This window comes from Podarcis melisellensis, assembly GCF_964234715.1.
Source record: "Podarcis melisellensis genome assembly, chromosome: 3".
Lineage (NCBI taxonomy): Eukaryota > Metazoa > Chordata > Lepidosauria > Squamata > Lacertidae > Podarcis > Podarcis melisellensis.
In genome coordinates this window covers 54,731,698-54,751,470 of record NC_138530.1, presented here as the reverse complement: position 1 = coordinate 54,751,470, position 19,773 = coordinate 54,731,698, and the positions used below count along the sequence as shown (strand labels likewise).

The window sequence follows — 19,773 nt, the reverse complement described above, 5'->3', positions numbered from 1 at the left end:
GACAATTTGCTTACCAGGTACTATTGTATCCAGGAATGGTTGAGCAGGCATCTATGGAGAAGAGAAACACTGTCTGGTTTCCATGCATGAATCTGTCCTTAATCAGTATATTTTATGAGTTCAAAGATTTGACAAAACTTAGTTCAGAAAATATATATCAGTTTGGGACTCAAAGTGGAAGAAACCCATCTGCATTTTATGTGCATTTCTGATGTATTAAGAGTTAATTACAGTGGTACCTCAGGTTACAGATGCTTCAGGTTACAGACTCCGCTAACTCAGAAATAGTACCTCAGGTTAAGAACTTTTCTTCAGGATGAGAACAGAAATTGCACAGTGGCGGTGCAGCAGCAGCAGCGGGGAGGCCCCATTAGCTAAAGTGGTGCTTCAGGTTAAGAACAGTTTCAGGTTAAGAATGGACCTCCGGAACGAATTAAGTACGTAACCAGAGGTACCACTGTATGCATCTTCCTTCATGTGTTGGCATGAGTTTTCTCCACCCTTGGGGAACCTTGTATCTCCTAGGAGAAGTGCATTGCTCCCCCCTTTAAATGTAACATTAGAAGCATGAATTTCACTGAGTCAGTTACCTATCTGCTTTTTGTGTCATCAAAAGAGATTCCCATTTCCTTTGTAGAAGTATGGTTTGTGACTGCTTTGGCGTATGCTGATGTTAGTTGTAGTGAATGAAAAGACCCTGATGTCAGTGGTCAGATAAGGGTTTATGTGTTTGTGGGATGTGTGTTTATTCTATGTGGTGCAACCTTATCTGGAGTAAAGACAGAAACTAGCACAATTTCTAGCAATGAGGTGATAACTTTGCAAATGGTATCAGGACATGGGTATGATTTCTGTTTTTCCTAAGAGAGTTACTTTTTTAAAATCATGTGTGCTTTGTAATATATATGTGATGTTTCTGTCCTATAGTATTTATTGAGTGTGTGTGTGTTTATAGAGGCCTCTGAATTCTACTGTGTAGAACATTTTATTTAAATAATTGTGAACCTGTAGGGTCATCTAGGGTAGTGTTTGCTTTTTGAATAGTTTGGGCCTCTTTCATTGTTTGCATCTATTGTTACGGGGGGGGGGGGGTAACCTGAGCAGAAGATCAAGGGTGCAATGACAAAAGAAAATAGATGTTCAAGGATTCAACGTCTGAGTAAGAGTACACAGAATTGCAATGTTGAAATAGCCTTCTATGGTTTGGCAGGTTTTGAGTTACTAGTTTCATTGGGATAAATAATGATGATGATGATGATAATAATAATAATAATAATAAAAATAAATTTATTATTTATACCCTGTCCATTTAGCTGGGTTTCCCCAGCCACCCTAGGTGGCTCCCAACAGAATATTATTATTAATAATAATAAAAATAAAGCAATAAAACATCAGAAAAGAATAAATTCCCTAAACAAGGCTGCCTTCAGATGTCTTCTAAAAGTCAGATACAGTTGTACCTTGGTTTTCGAACGGCTGAGTTTTCGAACCTTTTGGCTCCCGAACGCCGCAAACCCAGAAGTGACTGTTCCAGTTTGCAAACTATTTTTGGAAGCCGAATATCTGACGGGGCTTCTGCTGCTTCCGATTGGCTGCAGAAGCTTCCTGCAGCCAATCAGAAGCTGTGCTTTGGTTTCTGAACGTTTTGGAAGTCAAACGGACTTCTGGAATGGATTCTGTTCAACTTCCAAGGTGTGACTGTAGTTGTTTATTTCCTTGACGGGAGGGCGTTCCACAGCACAGGTGCCACTACCGAGAAGGCTCTCTGCCTGGTTCCCTGTAGCTTTACTTCTTGAAGTGAGGGAACCGCCAGTAGGCCCTCGGAGCTGGACCTCAGTGTCCAGGCTGAACAATGGGGGTGGAGACACTCCTTCAGGTATACTGTTTTGAGACATTTTAGGGCTTTAAAAGTCAGCACCAACACTTCAAGTTGTGCCTGGACAATTGTATGATGAATCAGTAGATGTGATCTTAAATACCTACACATGCTATTATTAAAGAATAAGTTCTACATATGTTGCTGCTCAAGTATGTTCCATATATGAAACATACCTGCTTTCTATTCATGCCTTTACGATAACAATAAACATCTTATAGGAATGTATGGAAGCAAAATTCTAATCTTGAACTGTTGAGCTTTAGCACATAGTAAAAGTGCAGTCATGTGTATACAGGTGTAATTAGGCATTTTTGCTGCTCTTTGCTTTTTAAAGTTGTGTGAAATTTGTGTATTTAATTGAGGCCCTTGGGTGTTTTTTTTTTTTTAAGGAAGCTGTTCTTTATCTCCATCCATGGAAACTGTGTGTTGTGGAATGCATTGCTGTTCATGACAAGATGCTTTCTGACCTCTGGCTAAGCAATAAATACAATGAAAAATACCATTTGGAACTGGGCATTTTGTTGACATTTCCAGGGCATAAGAAATCCATTTTGATTTTCTAGTTATATTTTGTATAGTTTTTATTAATTGGCATCATATTCCAAGAATAGTGGCTTATTTAGTGGTTTTATTGTAAAGTACAGGAAACTTTTAAACCAAAGACAAAGCAGATTTCAGTCAACAGCCGAATACAGTTATTGACCTTTAAATAACCACATCCTTTTGTATTTACATATGTCTATTTGAATATTTGAGTTGGGCTCTCTAATATCCACAAATAAAGTTGCTATCCTCCTGCCACATTCGATCCATATGGCTACATTTCCTTCAACTTTGCTGCTATAAGATTCTAATTACTCTGAGAAGAGTGGCCGGAAAAGAAGAATTAATTTTATTAAACAATGTAGCATGGGCAGACTAATAATTTACTTTGGTTGTGATGGTTAGCATATAGGGCGGGTTTTGTTTATTTTAGAATTCAGAATTTGTTTTTACAAGAACTGGAGTGAGGGGAAAACGTGGTGGGGTTGTGCATTAATGTTACAAAGATTTTGCAAAGAAGGGTGGCCAGTCTTACTAATTACACTAGAGTCCATTTGCATTTTGCAGTTGCGGTGTTGCTCCTTTCTTCCACTCAGGCAATGTGAAAAGCTTCAGGTCTGTGGGTAGAGACCATACAGCAACTCCACCCCACACCCAAGTTTGGGCAATATCTTCCCCTCTCCCAGTTCTTTAGTGTTTTCGTTAGCCTGATTTCATGCCATGATTCATTTCTTCTGGATTACAACAGATTCCTCCATGCATTTCTGAAACGTTGCAAAGTGCATGAGATGTGTGGCCAGTTGCTGAACAATTGTGATCCCCTCTGACATTTTGCTGATCTAACATTAGCCACACATACTTCAGACAAATGCATAGGGCATGCCAGTTTTGCTTCAGCTACTTTTAAAATCTTGGTATTTGTTTATACAGGAATTCCAATTTTGCTAGCACACCCATCAAATGGTTCCAGTTTTATTTTCACAGAGAGTTACTGTTTCTTGTGACTCTGCCCATGTATCAAAATCTATAACTAAATGGGATTTTGGAAGCCAGATAATGAATAAAATGTAAGGTTCTCCGCAAGGAAAATGAAATTAGGCTTAGCATGTTGTTGGTTTAATAAACCAAGTATGTTTGAAAAAATAATATAAATCACAATCATAGCATAGTTTGGGGGGGGGTACCAAGTGTTACAGATGGACAAAAGTACCAGAGGTTTCTCCATTATTAACACAGTTCAACATTCTTTGCCTAGAAAACTTATTGGAATTCACAGTCTGTAATTTGGCATAAAAATTGAAGTAAACCCCAGATGCTTTGGGGAGCTTATTGAATATTTCTCAAAAGTAATGAATGGTTCTATTTCCCCCTTTTCTTTTTTTAAATAACCAAACCCATAAACCACACACATGTATTTTCACATTTATATCTTTCTCCTTTGCACATATTTTCATGGCCTGTTGTTCAACAGCAAGCAATCAGCAGGTCAGAAAGCATAAAAAATAGTTCACATACTAGGCATGCGAGTTATATGCCCACAGTGTATTTGACTATGCCTACATCTGTTCATAGTCAGTATATCATGTACAGCAATGCTTAAATAATTAGGAATATGCATTACTTTCCATTTAGCATAGGCAAATGCTCTGAAGCACTGTGTTAACTGTGTAGCTTTGTTCCATTTATGCACTCTCATGCACTAATTCAGCAGCACTGCACAACACAGGTGATTATTCTGATGCACAAAATGCAATCCTTCTTTTAAATAGGGGCGGATCCTTCCTTGTAGTAAATAATTTCTTCAGTGTTAATCTGTGCATACATACCTATACAGGCTACCCCCAATATTAAGAATAGGGTCACTGTTTCCAGCTCTGTGCTGTAGGGCTAGGGTGCATGGGCTGTTAGGGAAGATAGTACCTTTGGTGGGGACACATCGGGCTTCTTTTGTGTTAGTTTGCCCATCTTTGATCCCCATCCTGCACTTAGCTCAGGGGTCAGCAAACTTTTTCAGCAGGGAGCTGGTCCACTGTCCCTCAGACCTTGTGGGGGGCACGGACTATATTTTTTTGGGGGGAGGGGGGAAATGAACGAATTCCTATGCCCTACAAATAACCCAGAGATGCATTTTAAATAAAAGCACACATTCTACTCATGTAAAAACAGCAGGCAGGCCCCACAAATAACCGAGAGACGCATTAAAATAAAAGGACGCATTCTACTCATGTAAAAACACACTGATTCCTGGACCGGATTTAAAAGGTGATTGGGCCAGATCCAGCCCCCAGGCCTTAGTTTGCCTACCCATGACTTAGCTCTTATATGTGGCTCCTAGAAGCTGCCAGCCTGTGATGACGGCCACACCCCGGGAATAACTTTGGCTGGCTAAACCAAGTGAGGGTAGCCAATGGGTCTCAAACTCTCAGTGTGTTAGGGACTTACCCTACATGCAACAACAGGTTCCATTTGAGCAGACAAGTCTAATAGTGGCTTCAACAGGCAAGAAGGCAGTTTCTGCACATGCTGTAAAGAAGCAGATGGGGCTTGTCAATCTGGGAAGGTAGCCAATCTAGGAGAAGTGAAACTCTGATCCTAAACCTCTGCTGCCTCCTGGAATATCTTCAGGAGAAGAAAAGGCTAAGGAGTAAACCCTACACAAATCCTGAGTCCCTAAGATGGTTGTATTGCTCTGCTGTCCTTTGGACTACATCAGTGAGGCTGATACACACTGCCCAGGCTTGTTCCTTGGGGAGATCCCTTTGGTGCTACTAATGCAGTGGTTTGACTTCACCCCTGGAGGCACACGCCATTGTCTCTCAAGCCAGACAGATGCCAACCAACCAAAATCTATAGGGCAGCATAATATTTGGCACATTTGTCTGAAGAAGAACATTTTTGGCACAGGTCATTTGGAATGTAGAAATTGAAGGAGGGAGGAGAAGTAGCATTATATGTAATGGATGTGTACACTTGTGAAGAGATCCGTGACTTGGGAAATAAAAGGCTGCTTGAGAGAATATGGGTAAAGATTGTAAGAGAGGGAATCAACAGTGACCGTACTGTGTCTGCTATAGACCTCCAAGCCATACTGAGGAGTGGATGATGCTTTCTTAGAGCTGATTACCAGACATTGAAAAAGGACAGATATAGTAGTCATGGTAGACTTCATCTACCACATTATCTGTTGGAACGCAAACTGCCAAAAATGTAAAGTCCAACAAAATTGCCTTGCTGACAATTTCATTTCCCAGAAGGTGGGAAAAGCAACAGAGGGGTCATCTCGCATGGACCGGGTTCTTACCAACAGGAAGGAACTGATTGATGAAGTTAAAGTACAGGGAACCAGGGGTGCCACCTTGGATAAAATATTGTGGGGCAGGTAAGCCCCACTCCACATACCGGTAATCGACCACGAGGTGCTGCACACACATCCATTTGGATGACAATGCCCATCAACTGGAGGGGGGGTCCCCTCAGATACTTTATTGGGCGGGGGCAAAGGGACCTCAGCCCCTAGGATGGCTCCTATGCAGGGAACCTTGGGAGGAAGAGCGCATGTCCTCACATGGAGAGTTCTACTTTGCACAAGACAAATATTGCAATCACTTCTAGTTCTAACATATGAGGTTTTGCTGCTGTGATGTGCTACCCATATATGAGTTTTCCCTCAGATCCAGTTTTAGTTCAGCAGACACAGATGATTAGCCTGCAGTATTAGCCTGCTGAGGGATTCTGATATGGAGACCACCTTTCCCTTCTCCACATGCTTCCCCTCTGTTGATTTATTTTTAATTCCTTGTGCAAGCTTATTATTCAGAATATGAAGCACAGTGCCATATCTCAGTAAGATAATGTTCAAGTGCATTTTGTATTTAAGTTCTAAACTTTGAAGGTTTAATACAAGGATCCCTAGCCTTTTTGGAGCCTGGCACACATTTGGAAATCGGAGAAACTGTTGTGGGTGCCACAAAATACCCATTTCACAGCAGAAGAAAAGGCAGTACTTGGAACCCCCCCCCCCCAAATAAGCAAAATGCATATAACCCCCTCCAAAAAGAAACACCAACAACACAGGTAACCCTCCATTCTGGTAACCAGAAAAGTGCCCAATTTTAATGTGACTCCAATTTTAATGTGAGTTATTCTGCTGACAAAACATCAGAAGGCAAAATGTGGGATGATTCTATCCTAATTAAAGCTTATCTCCCCACTTTTGTTCTTTAGATAAGTGGTTGTGGTCTGCTTCTAAATATTTTTATATAGATTTTAAAAACGTAAAGGCTTCAACTAGAGTGTAATGAACCAGCTGGGACAGAGGCAACAGTATAGCCTGAACAGCTTTTATACATTTTTCACCTTATATGGAAAGGTGTCTGCAACTTGTCAGGCAGAAGTAATATTTGCAGCTGTTATCACATTCCTTGAAGTCAGAAGAAATTGCTTATTTTTTATATTTTGATAGAGTAAAGTTTGCTGCATTTGTATGCTGGTTCAGTACTGGTTTGGTACTAGCTATGTTACTCTGGACAATTATTATTCCTAAGCAAGATAATACCTTTGCATTTTTTTAGTGCTGTTACTGGATTCTTTCCTTTTCTTGAATAGAGAACTGCAGATGGCTCCAGCTATATTCATGATTCTATCTCCAGGGCCTGTTGATATTGCATCTTGCCAAGCCACTTTGTCAGTAACAACCTACCATTGAGCCAGCCAGCCTTCCTCACTCATCCTTGCTCCATAGGTCCATGATGAAACTTCAAACACATTGTAGCACTCAGTATTGTAGCCTAGTCTGGTACCAAATCCTGCGCAGCCTTTTATTTTTGTGTGTGGTGGCCCCTCACAAAATCCTTTTAAAAATAATTGTAGCCATATGCATGTGAACTTTGTGTTTGTTATTTTTTGGGGGGGGGATCTCCATTTCAAAACGACATCTGCTATGTCTACAAAATAATAAACCACAAGTTCTGTTTGAGTAGTTTCATATTTGCTGCATTATTTTTTAGTCTTCAATTAATACAGTATGTAATTAATATAACTAATGTAACTAAATGACAATAAAACCAGAGAGAGTATCCTAGACTTTTCAGATGTGACCCAGCCAAGGCATGTTAAATGTCAATGATTTTGCTTTGCAAGTTAAGCTTGTGTTTTATTTTCTTCCATCCAAATTAATAACCTTAGGACAACTTTGTGTCAGTGGAGTTGCACCCATTTACCTCTTGAGGAGAAGGCTTGAATTGGGAAATAGTTGCAATACTGTACCCTGCATGTGTGGAAGAGAGCAGAATGCTGACCAGGTCCCCACTGGCCTTGCTATTCCATGTCTAATGTGAAGTGCTCTTACTGTAAAATTCATATGAGCTCTCCAAGCTGCTCAGATTTACTGTTAAGTTTCCACCCATGTGCTTGAGCATTGCTATTTTAGTTAGATGAAGTCTATATATAGGAATAGTGGTGAAATTTAAATACTGTGCAAAACTTTGTCTTAAAGATAGCAACCTTTTGAAAAATCAAGTTATAAAAGTAAATGATATTGTATGGAAACCAAATGTAAAAGGATTTCATTTTGGTTTGTTACTAAGCAAATGACTAATGTTTCTGCTGGCATGCAGACCCTATAATTGGAGAATCTAGCATGTAAATGTTTTAAATACCAGGTTTGTTTCTTTTTGGTGCATAGAACTCTGAGACTATGATATCCAGGGTACACAAATCTGGGTGAAATGGATTCTCTACCATTCAAACTTCCACTGAAGGCATTTTCAATTCACTCCAGCAGGATTTGTGTAAGAGAGAACTGAGTTATGCCCTGGAGTTTTATATGTTGCCACGGCCATTGCAAAAGTGGGAAAGGAGGGGCAGCTACTTGCATCATAACCTTTTAGAGATGTAAGTAAACATATGAAGCTGCCTTATTCTGTCCATCAGATCACAGTTTGTTCATCCTAGAAGTCCACAACCTTTTCAGGCCAATGGGTGCATTTGGGTTTTTGAGTGAGTGCAGCCTGTGCCTCCCTTTCTGGACACTTCTGGATCAGCTCCCCACCCCAAAGAGATAGAAAGAGAGAAAGCACTTGTACACATATCACTTTGTCAAGGCATCTGGCAAAATTTGGATCTAGCAGAATTAATCTGTGCCTTAAAAATTACATAGAGCTGAGAGGGGACATGGGGCAGTGTTGTTCTTCTAGCTCCCTCCTTCTGAATGCTTTTAAAGGGAAAGAAAGATAACCATGAGTGGGTAGAGAGCTCAGAGGCTTTGAGAATACTAGGGGAGATCTCGAGGATGCCATTGTTTCCAAAAGCACCACATTGACAACCACTGTTTTTGCCCAGTGGAATTGGCAGCAACTGTTGTAATGAGTTCTGATATTAGCTAGAGAGCACAGGAACTGAAGCTGACACTAAGTTACTCAGCTTGAACTGTCCTGGTTAAGGTATAAGCAGGACTGAGTGTATCGTGAACGTTTGTAAATTTGCAAAGAAAGGTTGAAACCTAGCTTGGGAGACATGAGTACCCTGGGAATCTTGAGGGTTGTCCCCCCCCCCCCTTGTTGCTATTTCAGAAAGCTGATATCCTCTTCACTGAGGGAAGTTGATGTAGGCATGCTAGCAGCATCTTCCAAGACTCAGAAGAGGGATGGGGTGGAATTCCATGATCACCCCTGCACAGAGCTTTCTCAGTGCTTTCTCTTTATCCAGCTTACTCTTTCTTGCTCCTTTGTTTGATTCTTGCCCTCTAATTCCTATATATATACTTTTCTTCCTTGCAAGGAAAACCCTTTAGATAATTTTTGAAAACTCTTGATTCTTGAAAACTGAATGGATTATGGGATGGGATGTGTGGCAAGTGCCAATTTGCACAGCTAACCCAGAATCAAGACTCTGTCATCTGAATCTCCATGTACAAAAAGTGGTTGTTTTCCTTGAACAGTCCCCCTGCCCAAATCAGACAATTCATTTGCTTCCATCAAATTGTGATAAGCCCAAGCTCAGATTTCTTCTGCTTATTTAAGCAAAGTGAAGCCAAGTAAAGATGAGCCTACTACGATCTGAAAAACCTATGTAAAAGTAGGTTTGACCTGATAACTAGCAAATCTAGTTGAATATTCTCTTTCAGTTATTGTTGCCTGGCCTTGAAAATGCATTTTCTGTAAAATTCAGTTATTTGGAAGTTAACAGGAAGGCGCAAACTTTGTACCTGGAGAAAGAGCTGAAGGTATGAGGAGTGAACAAAGTCAGCTGGCAAAGAAATCCTACTGGGCCAATGCAAACGAAATTTAAGTTGGATTAAATGCCAAATCCAAAGTCCTGCTGGGCTCATACTAGCAGGGTGGAGTGTCTAGAGGGAGTGTTGCCACTCCTTTTGGTTCTTTCTGGGGGGAAAAGGATTTCCCTCTCATTAGGGCAATTGGAGGAAAATAAACTTTACCTGCTCTATGACTGCTGTAATTTTTCTTTCTTTCTGGGATGTGCTGATGTACTATTTTGTGGCACATAGTGACAAGAGTTTTCACAATATTTTTAACAAGATTAAGCTCATTTTAGTGGCAGGAATTAGGAAATATTTTGTGCCAGATTAGCTCACAGCTCAGGAAACATCAATCCAAATAAAGTTCCATTATGAAACTTGGAAGGAAAGGTTCAAGCAAATCCATTATTTTGGGATGGAACACTTTTCTATCACTTAAAAAACCCCACCTATTTTTGGGCAGAATTTCTTACTCCTTTAAGGAACCCAACAGAGTTCGGAAACTATTGAAATGGGTAATGAAGAGTACATCCAGATTAGGAACATCTGGTCATAGTAGTGTAAAGCAATTAATGGCAGGTTCATCAACCAGCTATTAAAGACCTGGGTTTGGGTGGAGTAGAAGCATGTCTTGGCTTCTACCCTTTTATAGTAAAGTCCTCAATCTGAAAAGTATCTAAGCACATCCTAGGCCAAAATGTGCCCCAGGCAGTAACTACCAGTAAGGTGTAAACAGCAGCTGTGCAGGCTTCCCGTAGTACATTCTTCCATTATGCAGATGTCCTATCATTCCATGGAATTTGCATAAACCCATCTTCAAATGACGGAAGAATTTTAAAAAGTAAGTTCGTGCTACTTTATTTCATTCTTCTTTAAACTGGGCTATGTCCTCAAGCTCCCAAATGTTTAGGTACCTAACATCTGTCAAAAGAGGACAAAATCCCCAACACGATTGCTAAGTAAAGTTTTATTGTTCAGTTATATCCCGCTTTTTATTCTTCCATCGATATCAAGGGAATATGATGGTGTTGTTCATTCATGACCTGGCCTGGTCTGGAACTGATTAGACCTAGAACTTAGCTGAACTTTAACAAAGTGGTTGTGTTATAATAGTGTCTGCATAGCATGTGTTAAACTGTGGTGACGACTTGTGCTGCTGCTGGTTTCTTGTAGCCAGTCTGCATGCTAAATCATAGTTTAGTGTTGCAAGAATAATCCTAGGCAAGCTTTGGACTCACAGATTCCTCCTCCCACAAAAGGAGAAATTCAGAAACTTTAGCTTGTAGCTGACATTAATTGAAACTTTTCATGTTGCTCAAAAACTTCTAACCCTGGTAAAATCTTATCCGTAGCTTGTTTGAAAGAATCCAACTTTGAACCATGGGATATGTAAATGGCTTGGTTAAACAGTAATCTGACTTGTTGACGTTAATCAGTTTTGGTTTCAGTTCAGACAACATGCAAAACTAGCTAACAGAAATTGGAAGGAAAAGCTTCTGAATGCCTCTTTGCAACTACATCTACAGAAAGGGGAGAATAGAGGACCCCAATCATTGTTGCAGCTTGTTCTTTCCACACTAAACAATGGTTTAGCATTATGTCTGAACATGACCAAAATTTAGTAGTCATTCCAGTGTGATCTCCTTTCTATAACATTCCAAGTGACTGCAGCAGAAGGATTTGGATAATGTTTTGTTTATTGCATAGTTGGGGGCAGTAAATTACTGCCTCCCTGTTCAGGTACATCAATCATGTAGCAAACTTTTTAAAGCAGCTGCCTCTTGGTTCTTGCCTGGGTAGTCTCTTTTGACCTGGAGTCATCAAGTTCTGTTTCAAATATTGGGAACATATGCATCAGTGAGACTTCACCTTTGTGTGTCCTTCAAGGGAATTAAGGCTCAGGTGTGGAATAATGGCATCACATTGCTACTGCATGCAATATATTTGTGTAATATATTACAACTTTGATAGGAAATGATATTATGGTCATTTTCCCACACAAAGATAGCTTTGTGTAACTAAGATACAACATGAAGCATCCCTTATGTGTAACAGGTGGGACAGTTGTGCTCCCTGAGCAATTTTGGTTTTTTAGGCTATTTGTTGTGTCTCTTTCCTTAACTAATCACTCTGTTACCATGGAGTTGCTGTTTGCACCAGGAGTGGTCAGCATATTGTCATGGAAAATCTGGCACTGCAATGAACTTATGCATGGTATATGTATTTTCATTGAACTCTATTGCTTTGGCAGCATAAACGTAGCTTTAAGCAGATGTAACTATTACTTATGCTTAATAAAAGTTACTTCATTGTGTGTTTCCCTTAGACATTCTAACCACAACTTATTATTGGCGTTGTTCCAGGTCTGTTAATTGGATTTCTGCTAATAAATTTTACACATTCTTCATTTATAGCTCTCCAGCAATTTTAATTGAAATCAGTTTCTTTTCTGCTTGCATTTGAAGACAAGAATTCCAATGTTGTAATGTCCTGTTTTGTACAATGTTGTAATGGTTGGAATCTTGGGTATTTGATCAGCTTCCACTATGAAACAAGGTTGTTTTGCTTTTGAGGAAGTGTCCGACACAAATGCAAACAGTCTTGTTATAATAGCTGGGAACAAATAATCTCTTTCAAATCTTATTGCTCATGCTTCCTTTTGGGTGTGATTTCCAGTTTGGTGTTGATATATGCTAATTCTGTTTTGCCTTGTATTATTGAGACAGGAGTTCTACTTCTTAATGAAATTATGGGTAATTTGTTTTTGAATCCTTCTGGAATAGATGCTGGGTCCAAAGCACGGAAATTAATTGTTCACATTGAAAATTAGATTTGATTCTCCATGTGTTATCCTTTTGAGCTTAGTATATTTCCAAGAACCTTCCTCACAAATGCTTAATAGATAGAATCTGTGATTGGTTCAGCACCAAGTAAGAACTTTGACTGGCAAAATACTTGTAGAACCTCAATCATTCAACAAGGGATGAGCTAGGATTGAGAGTTCGTGGCTCACTAAGAACAGAAGCTGTTCCTACTCTATATAGACAGCAAGGCTGTATTACTTGGCGCTAGTCCAAGACCTGAAGAGATTAAGGATGCTTTTTAAGGAGCTGGCCCCAACCTGTCCCTCATCTGAAAAAGCTTCCTATGAAGCACAGCTATTCCATGTGAGAAACAGAAAAGCAGTGATGCAGTGTTTATGATATTTATGTGGAAATTGTATTTTTCAGTTGAGTATTGAATGGTATGAGTGCCCATATGCCTATTTACAGGAAGTCACTTCCAACTCTACAAATCTAGGAGTCTACTGAGCTCTGCCCTGCCACAGCCAACCCCACCCCTTCCATCCAGTGGGGTGTGTTTGTATAGAGAGGGTGCATGTGCTGCATGCTTACAAGGCAGTATGCTTTTGTTTCCACCCAGCATGGGTTCACAATTCACCCCTTGTACTGTCTTACTGAATAAGGAAGTCTTCACTTTGATGCAAGGCGTTAATAATTCTGTGAGCAATATACCTTGTGATACCCATGCTCTTGGGCTATCTCAGAGCTAGTTTAATCTTTGATCCTGAAAAATAATAGCAGCTTCTGGGAAGCTTTTATTTTGATGTCTGGATAGCCAAGTGATGTTCAACATCTAAGTGATGTTGGAATACATGCTTTCTTCCCCTAGGCAACTTTATAATGAAAGAAAGAGCACATTTATTTCATCCATGATTTTTTTGTACCATAGTAGTCTTCTACATCCCCAGAGTTCTCTTTGATGGCAGACAGGCAGTGGTCAGGTGCCTCTGCTGTTACCATGTGATGCCTTTTAACACCAATGGTCTGTGATAATTATCTCTATTAAGTAACCTCCAAAAGCAAATTTTCAAATGTCCTCATAATAGTTTGTGCTTCACTCCCTCCAGGAATTTGAAAGAAACTTTTCATTTTAAAATAGACCTATTCTTCTTTCACTCTAGAACTGTTGCAAAAAATAAATATCTAGTACAACAAGGTACTAAATTCTGGGAAGAAGAAGCTGAAAAGCAGGCTTGTTAATTTCAGTTTCATATGAAATGCATCCAGAAATATTGCATGTTTTTCCAACTGGAAAGTGACTTGGTTGGTAGGAATGAAAAACGCCATTTAGCTGTTTAAAGATTTATCATTTAAGCTGCTTTATTTAGATAGTGAAGCAAAGTGGTGATGTCTTCAGTTTAGTTATAACAAACAAGGTGATGGAGAAGAAGACCAGAGGGAGCTGGTTGCCTTCTAGGAAAGAGCAATGATGATAGTTTTGAGAACTGAGTTATGGGCACACTGTCCATGTAAAGTGTGAGCAGGTCATGTATGTCCAGCACAGTGTGGAGGCTTAAACTGAATTTGAGTTTTCTTTCTGTATATCCCGCCACTGCATATGGGTGTATCCTGAAAAGGACTTAAGGCCTTTCCCTCTCTTTATAAAGACTTGGTAAATGTTGCCATTCCTGGACTATCCAGCTCAAGCACATTGAAGGAAGTAAGCAGCATATTGTTGTATGGAGTGAAGTAGTCCAAGTTTCACTTTCAGAATGTCACTATTTTGGGGTGGGATTCATTTACATACTGGCAAATCCATGTTGCACAATTATAGTTGATTGGAAGCTCTTGCACAACAAATCTTCTTCCACAGACGATCAAGTCTTTTTCCCATTAGGAAAATGATGGGGAAATGTTCTGGAAAGAACTTTAATGCAACCCCCTACCCAAACAAATGGGAATGAATGCTCATTAAATAGCCAATATTGTCTGATCTCCCTGCAAACCAATCAGGATGAATGCTCAATAAACAGATTGTCTGGAAGTGACCTCTGTCCTTGGTGGATAAGAAGGGGCATGAGTGAAATAAAGAACATTCTTCTGTATTATTGTCTTGCTTTGACCACTAGTGCTGAATTAAGAACATGTAATTTAGGCCCTTACTTGCAGTCACATAGATGCTTCACTGGCTCTGTGTTTCATTCCTGGGGATACAATTACCTTTAGGAAATTGCATGCAAACAATTTGTTATCAAAGAATCAGCCACTGGTTTTACATCTTTAATAATGAGCGACTTTATATCATGAAAACACCACAAGAGTTTTTGTTGTAGAAGGGCAGAATCCAAAATTGCCCATCTTCATATCACCTAAACTGGGAAACCCAGATGTGTATCAAGAACTGAGTATCTCTAGAATTGATTGCCTCTAGAATAAAAGGCAAAAATGATATCCTTGGGGGAATTAATGGTCATTAGAAGAACTGTCTAGCATGGTTACCTTTTAGTCTATAGGGAAGGCACACCCAAGTTGTCTGGTTTACTAGTGTATGAGTTAGGTCTTTGGAAATGAATTCTGCAGGTATTGGAAAGTATTTCTAATTATATTCTAAATCTATGTTCAAATATTTTTATCTTTCAGAAGATTTGGTGAAGCGACCAAGTCATGTCAATGTGCTCAACATACTAACATGTCTCAATGTTGCTGATTCAGGAAACAGTGGAAGAAAATTAGGAGAACCATAAAGCAAAATCACCAAGGTTAGTTTGTTTTGTTAAATTTACAAAGAAATTGTGGGAAAGTGGCAGCCAACATTCATTTATGTCTTGAACTAAATTTTATGTAAAGCCCCAGTTATTGCCTGACTGGGAAGTTTGCAGGCCTACTGTTTAACTGCTTTTGATAATTTGGAATGTTCACCTAAGAATAGATGCATTATTCATTGAATTCCACAGTCCCATGAACAAGTACAAATACAGGTGAAAGAAGATTCCCCCCCTTATGTGACAGTGTGCTGCTCTAGCCTAGATAAAAAAAAATGTGGACTTTGGAAGCTTTTGTTTCCATCTTTGCTTAACCACTGGTTGTATTCCCCCCCCCCCCGAATTGGCAAACTGTTATTATTGTTAACTATGATTTCAAGCTTGCTTGTTTAAAGCAGACCATAGTTAACAATAATAACAGTTTGTTGGCTCAGATGACATGACAAGTTGTGGTAAAATAGAAGTGGAAGTGGAAACAAAAGGAGATGGGGGTGTGGGTAAGCTCAAGAATCACCTAGGCTCATTCATGTCTTGCTAAAGTATGATTTCACGTAATGTCTGAATGTAGCCATTCTGTTTAGCTTTAATTATTTGCAAATATAATAGGACTAAAGAGTAAGCAAGTTGTGAAATAGAGCCCTAATTACTAATTATTTTGTGTGATTATTTCATTATGATATAATATTAAGAAACATCATTTTCTGTTGGACAAAGTAATATTTCCAAGTTCGGTCATTGCTCACTTTTTTATTTGGGTTCCAGGCATGTTGTGCCAGCAGGCGAACCTGAACATTCATCTAATTGAAGGGAGTGGGCAGGGGGGGGGGTGCATTGACAGTTGGAAGGCAACGCCCGGAGAGCAGGAGGAGAAATGCATCTGGAGCAAATAAGATATGCAGGTTTGACTGATAAGCGAAAGGAGTGCACTGCCAAAATGCTCTGGCAACACCCAATGAGGCCATAAGGCAAAGGGGGGAATATGATATGATACGTTACTGGTGGTGGGGTGGTTGGGAGGTGCTGCTAGGGTATAAAAACTGCTTGCTTACGTGTTTTAGGGGCCCCCAGCCTTTGGAAATAATTCCGCTGGTGGTCTCTGCGCAGATCACAATAAACTTTTTCTCCGAAGGAACTGAATCCCTGGTGCTTCTTTGTCACCTCTGCGTCCTGGGTAAGCGGGCAAATGGATCCCAAGTAATTAAGGCTTCAGATTTGGGGGCTCGTCCGGGATTTGCCCAAACCCATTGGACCGGAGGCCAGGCTCGACCGCGGTGAACAGCTTGGGCTGGTGCTCGCAGCTCCAAGCGCGCACCCTGCCAGTTTGTAGGGGGAGCTAGCCACACCGTCCCAAAGTGGAGACACCCGGTCAAGGGAGAAAAACGACGGCCGAGGAAAGGGACCCACAACGGGAGAAAGGTGAGCTCTAAGGGAAAGGGGCTAGAGGCTTGATCAACCTCACCTGGCCGTGGCAGTAAAAGTGCCGCCAGGAGGGTAGGAGGGGAGGACAGAGGGGAGCCTGTGTTGTGTGTGGTGTGAAAGGATGAATGTATATGTGAGGCCGGGGCTTAGCGTCCCCATGGCCAAGCGTGTGTAGGATTGTGAGTTTCTTGGCAGCGCGAGCTCGCCAAGCCACAGTCTGTAGCAAAACCGGTGTGTTTGAAGAGAAGTCCCGTATAGGAGCAGAGTATTTTGTTAGACATGGGATCTGGAGGCAGTAAATGTACCCCTTTGCAGTGTTTACTGGATAACTGGAGAACAGCTACAAAACATGACTATTGGGGTTTTAAGTTGCAGAAAGAGAGACTTAGAACTTTATGTGAAGTACTGGCTGGCCATCAGAGGGCACTCTCGACCTGCAGTTAATAGAACCCCTGTGGCAAAATATAGTTAATGTTCACCCGGACCAGATTCCTTATATTTCCACCTGGAAAACTAATGTGGGAAAAAATCCCTCGTGGCTGGAATCCTGCCGCAGTAGAATAGACCAGGGCGCCCGCCTGTGTGCGGTCAGAATGAAGCCAAAACCCCAGGTCTTACAGGACCCGGAAGAAGAAGGTGTATTGAGACCTCCTCCCCCATATGCCCCACCAATGGCAGTGCCAGGGGAGGCCAAAGATGATGAATCAGATGAGGAAAAGGGAGAGGATGAGGAGTTTAGACAGACTATTGGAAAGTTGACAAAGGGTGGAAAGAGGTGGACTGAAGAACAAAGGAAAAGAGTTAGAGATTTTGTAAATGACTTTAAGGAAGAAATAGACGTTAGTGGGCACTTAGTGAGTGCCGCAGAGTGTAAAAGGGAGCAATGGAAGAAGAAACAGAGACATTGGGAACAGGCTTGGGATAGAGCTGCCCTGCATAAGGCAGCCAAGAAACAAAAGGAGAGAGCAGAGAAGATAGCCCCCCTGCGCCGGGTTTATGACCCACCGGGACCCCCAGGGCCAGCGCCACGAACATATACGGTCCAACATGTGCCTTTCTCAAGTGCAGATGTATGTAATTGGCGCAATCAGAACCCCTTTTTTTTTTTGAGGAGAACCCAGCGAAAATTATAAAATTGTTTGAATGTATTGACTGGGATAAGGCGGGCCTCCCGGAAGCCTACTAATTTGATAATAATAATAATAATAAATTTTATTTGTATCCCGCCCTCCCCAGCCGAAGCCGGGCTCAGGGCGGCTAACAACAATCAAAACAATCAAACAATCAGATAATTGCACATTCTAAAAAAAAAAAAAAAAAATCCTTCCAGTAGCACCTTTTTTTGTTTTTTGTTTTTGTCTTGACTATGGCAGACCAACACGGCTACCTATCTGTAACTATTCTAAAAATATTTCATTATAAAAATCAATTGAAATCAAATTAATGGCAACTGATTAAGCAAGATTCTGTGCAGGTTGCCAGAGGAGGGAGTCAGGCTGTGCCCTGACCAAAGGCCTGGTGGAACAACTCTGTCTTGCAGGCCCTGCGGAAAGATGTCAGGTCCCGCAGGGCCCTAGTCTCTTGTGACAGAGCGTTCCACCAGATTGGAGCCGCAGCCGAGAAGGCCCTGGCTCTAGTTGAGGCCAGCCTGACCTCTCTGAGGCCTGGGACCTTGAGGATGTTATTATTTGCAGACCGTAGGTGATGAGAGTTAGGGAAGTGATTCAGAATCATGAAAGCCACCAAGGACTTGTTAAACCACCTGGCTGAGGCTGGATACCGGGTATCCAAGAAGAAGGCGCAGATATGTCAACCAACTGTAAAATACCTTGGTTTTGACATCTCTCACCAACAGCGAACTCTAAGGGAGGAAAGAAAACAGGCTATTATCCAAATACCAGAGCCAAAAAACCGCAGGGAGCTCCGTGGTTTTCTGGGATCCGCAGGGTTCTGTAGGATATGGATACCTAACTACAGCAGCATTGCTCGGCCCCTGCATGAGTCAACTAGGGGAACAGAGAAGGATCCTTTTATATGGGGCAGGGAACAGCAGCAGGCTTTTCGGGATCTCAAAGTGGCATTACAACAAGCCCCAGCGCTTGGCATCCCAAACCCCGAGAAGCCTTTTACCCTGTTCATAGATGAAGACCAGGGGGTAGCCAAGGGAGTTTTATGCCAGAAACTGGGAAATTGGCAGCAACCCGTTGCATACTTGTCAGAGAGGCTAACCTCAACAGAACAAGGGTTGCCCCCCTGTATGAGAGCAGTTGTGGCAGTGGCCACCCTACTCACAAAGGCAGATAAATTCACGTTCGGACAAGACACCACTTGTGTGACTCCACACGCAGTCCCAGCCTTACTTGACATGAAAGGCACCTATTTCCTATCACAAGCAAAAATGAGGAAGTGCCAGATGTTGTTATTACATCCACGCCTGAAGTTTCAGGTTACCACAGCCCTTAACCCAGCTACCTTATTACCGGTAGGAGAAGGTGAGGGACTGACCCATGATTGTGTAGAGGTCATGGATGAAGTGTATTCCAGCAGGCCTGACCTTAAGGATGAGGCAAACCCACATTGGCCTTCATGGTTTGTGGATGGAAGCAGCTTTGTTGAGGCTGGACAGCGAAAGGCAGGATATGCAGTGGTAGCCCTTGAAAACAACGTGGTTGAGGCCAGTTCACTCCCACTGGGAACCTCAGCCCAACTGGCTGAAATAACGGCACTTACCAGGGCCCTGTGTCTAGCAAAAGGGGAAAAGATCAATATTTATACTGACTCAAAGTACGCTTTCCTCACCCTGCATGCCCACGGGGCACTGTGGAAGGAAAGAGGTCTGCTCACCTCCAGAGGGGGTCAAGTGGCGCACCCTCAGGCGCTCTTAGACCTTCTGGACGCTGTCTGGGAACCTGAAGCAGTGGCAGTGATACACTGTTATGGACACAAAACTGGACCTAGTGAAGAGGCCAGGGGAAACCGCCTGGCTGACCGGGTAGCAAAGGAAGCAGCCCGGGGTTCATCCCCAACACCTTTCATTGGGGCCCTGGTACCAGAAGAAATTCTGGATAGCACCTTGAAACCAAGGTACTCTGCCCATGAGGTGGCTACTGCAGATGCTGAGGATATGGATCC

The 19,773-nt window shown here is 41.5% G+C and overlaps 1 protein-coding gene across 2 annotated transcripts in view; it reads left to right on the top strand.

Annotated features, from left to right (window-relative positions):
* TIAM2 (TIAM Rac1 associated GEF 2) overlaps positions 1 to 19,773 on the top strand; it is a gene marked incomplete at its 3' end in the record, with an annotated part of 132,492 nt that overhangs the window by 12,747 nt on the left and 99,972 nt on the right. For both annotated transcript variants that reach the window (XM_081905118.1, XM_081905116.1), the window contains exon 2: positions 15,101 to 15,219. The remainder of the gene's footprint in view (positions 1 to 15,100; positions 15,220 to 19,773) is intronic.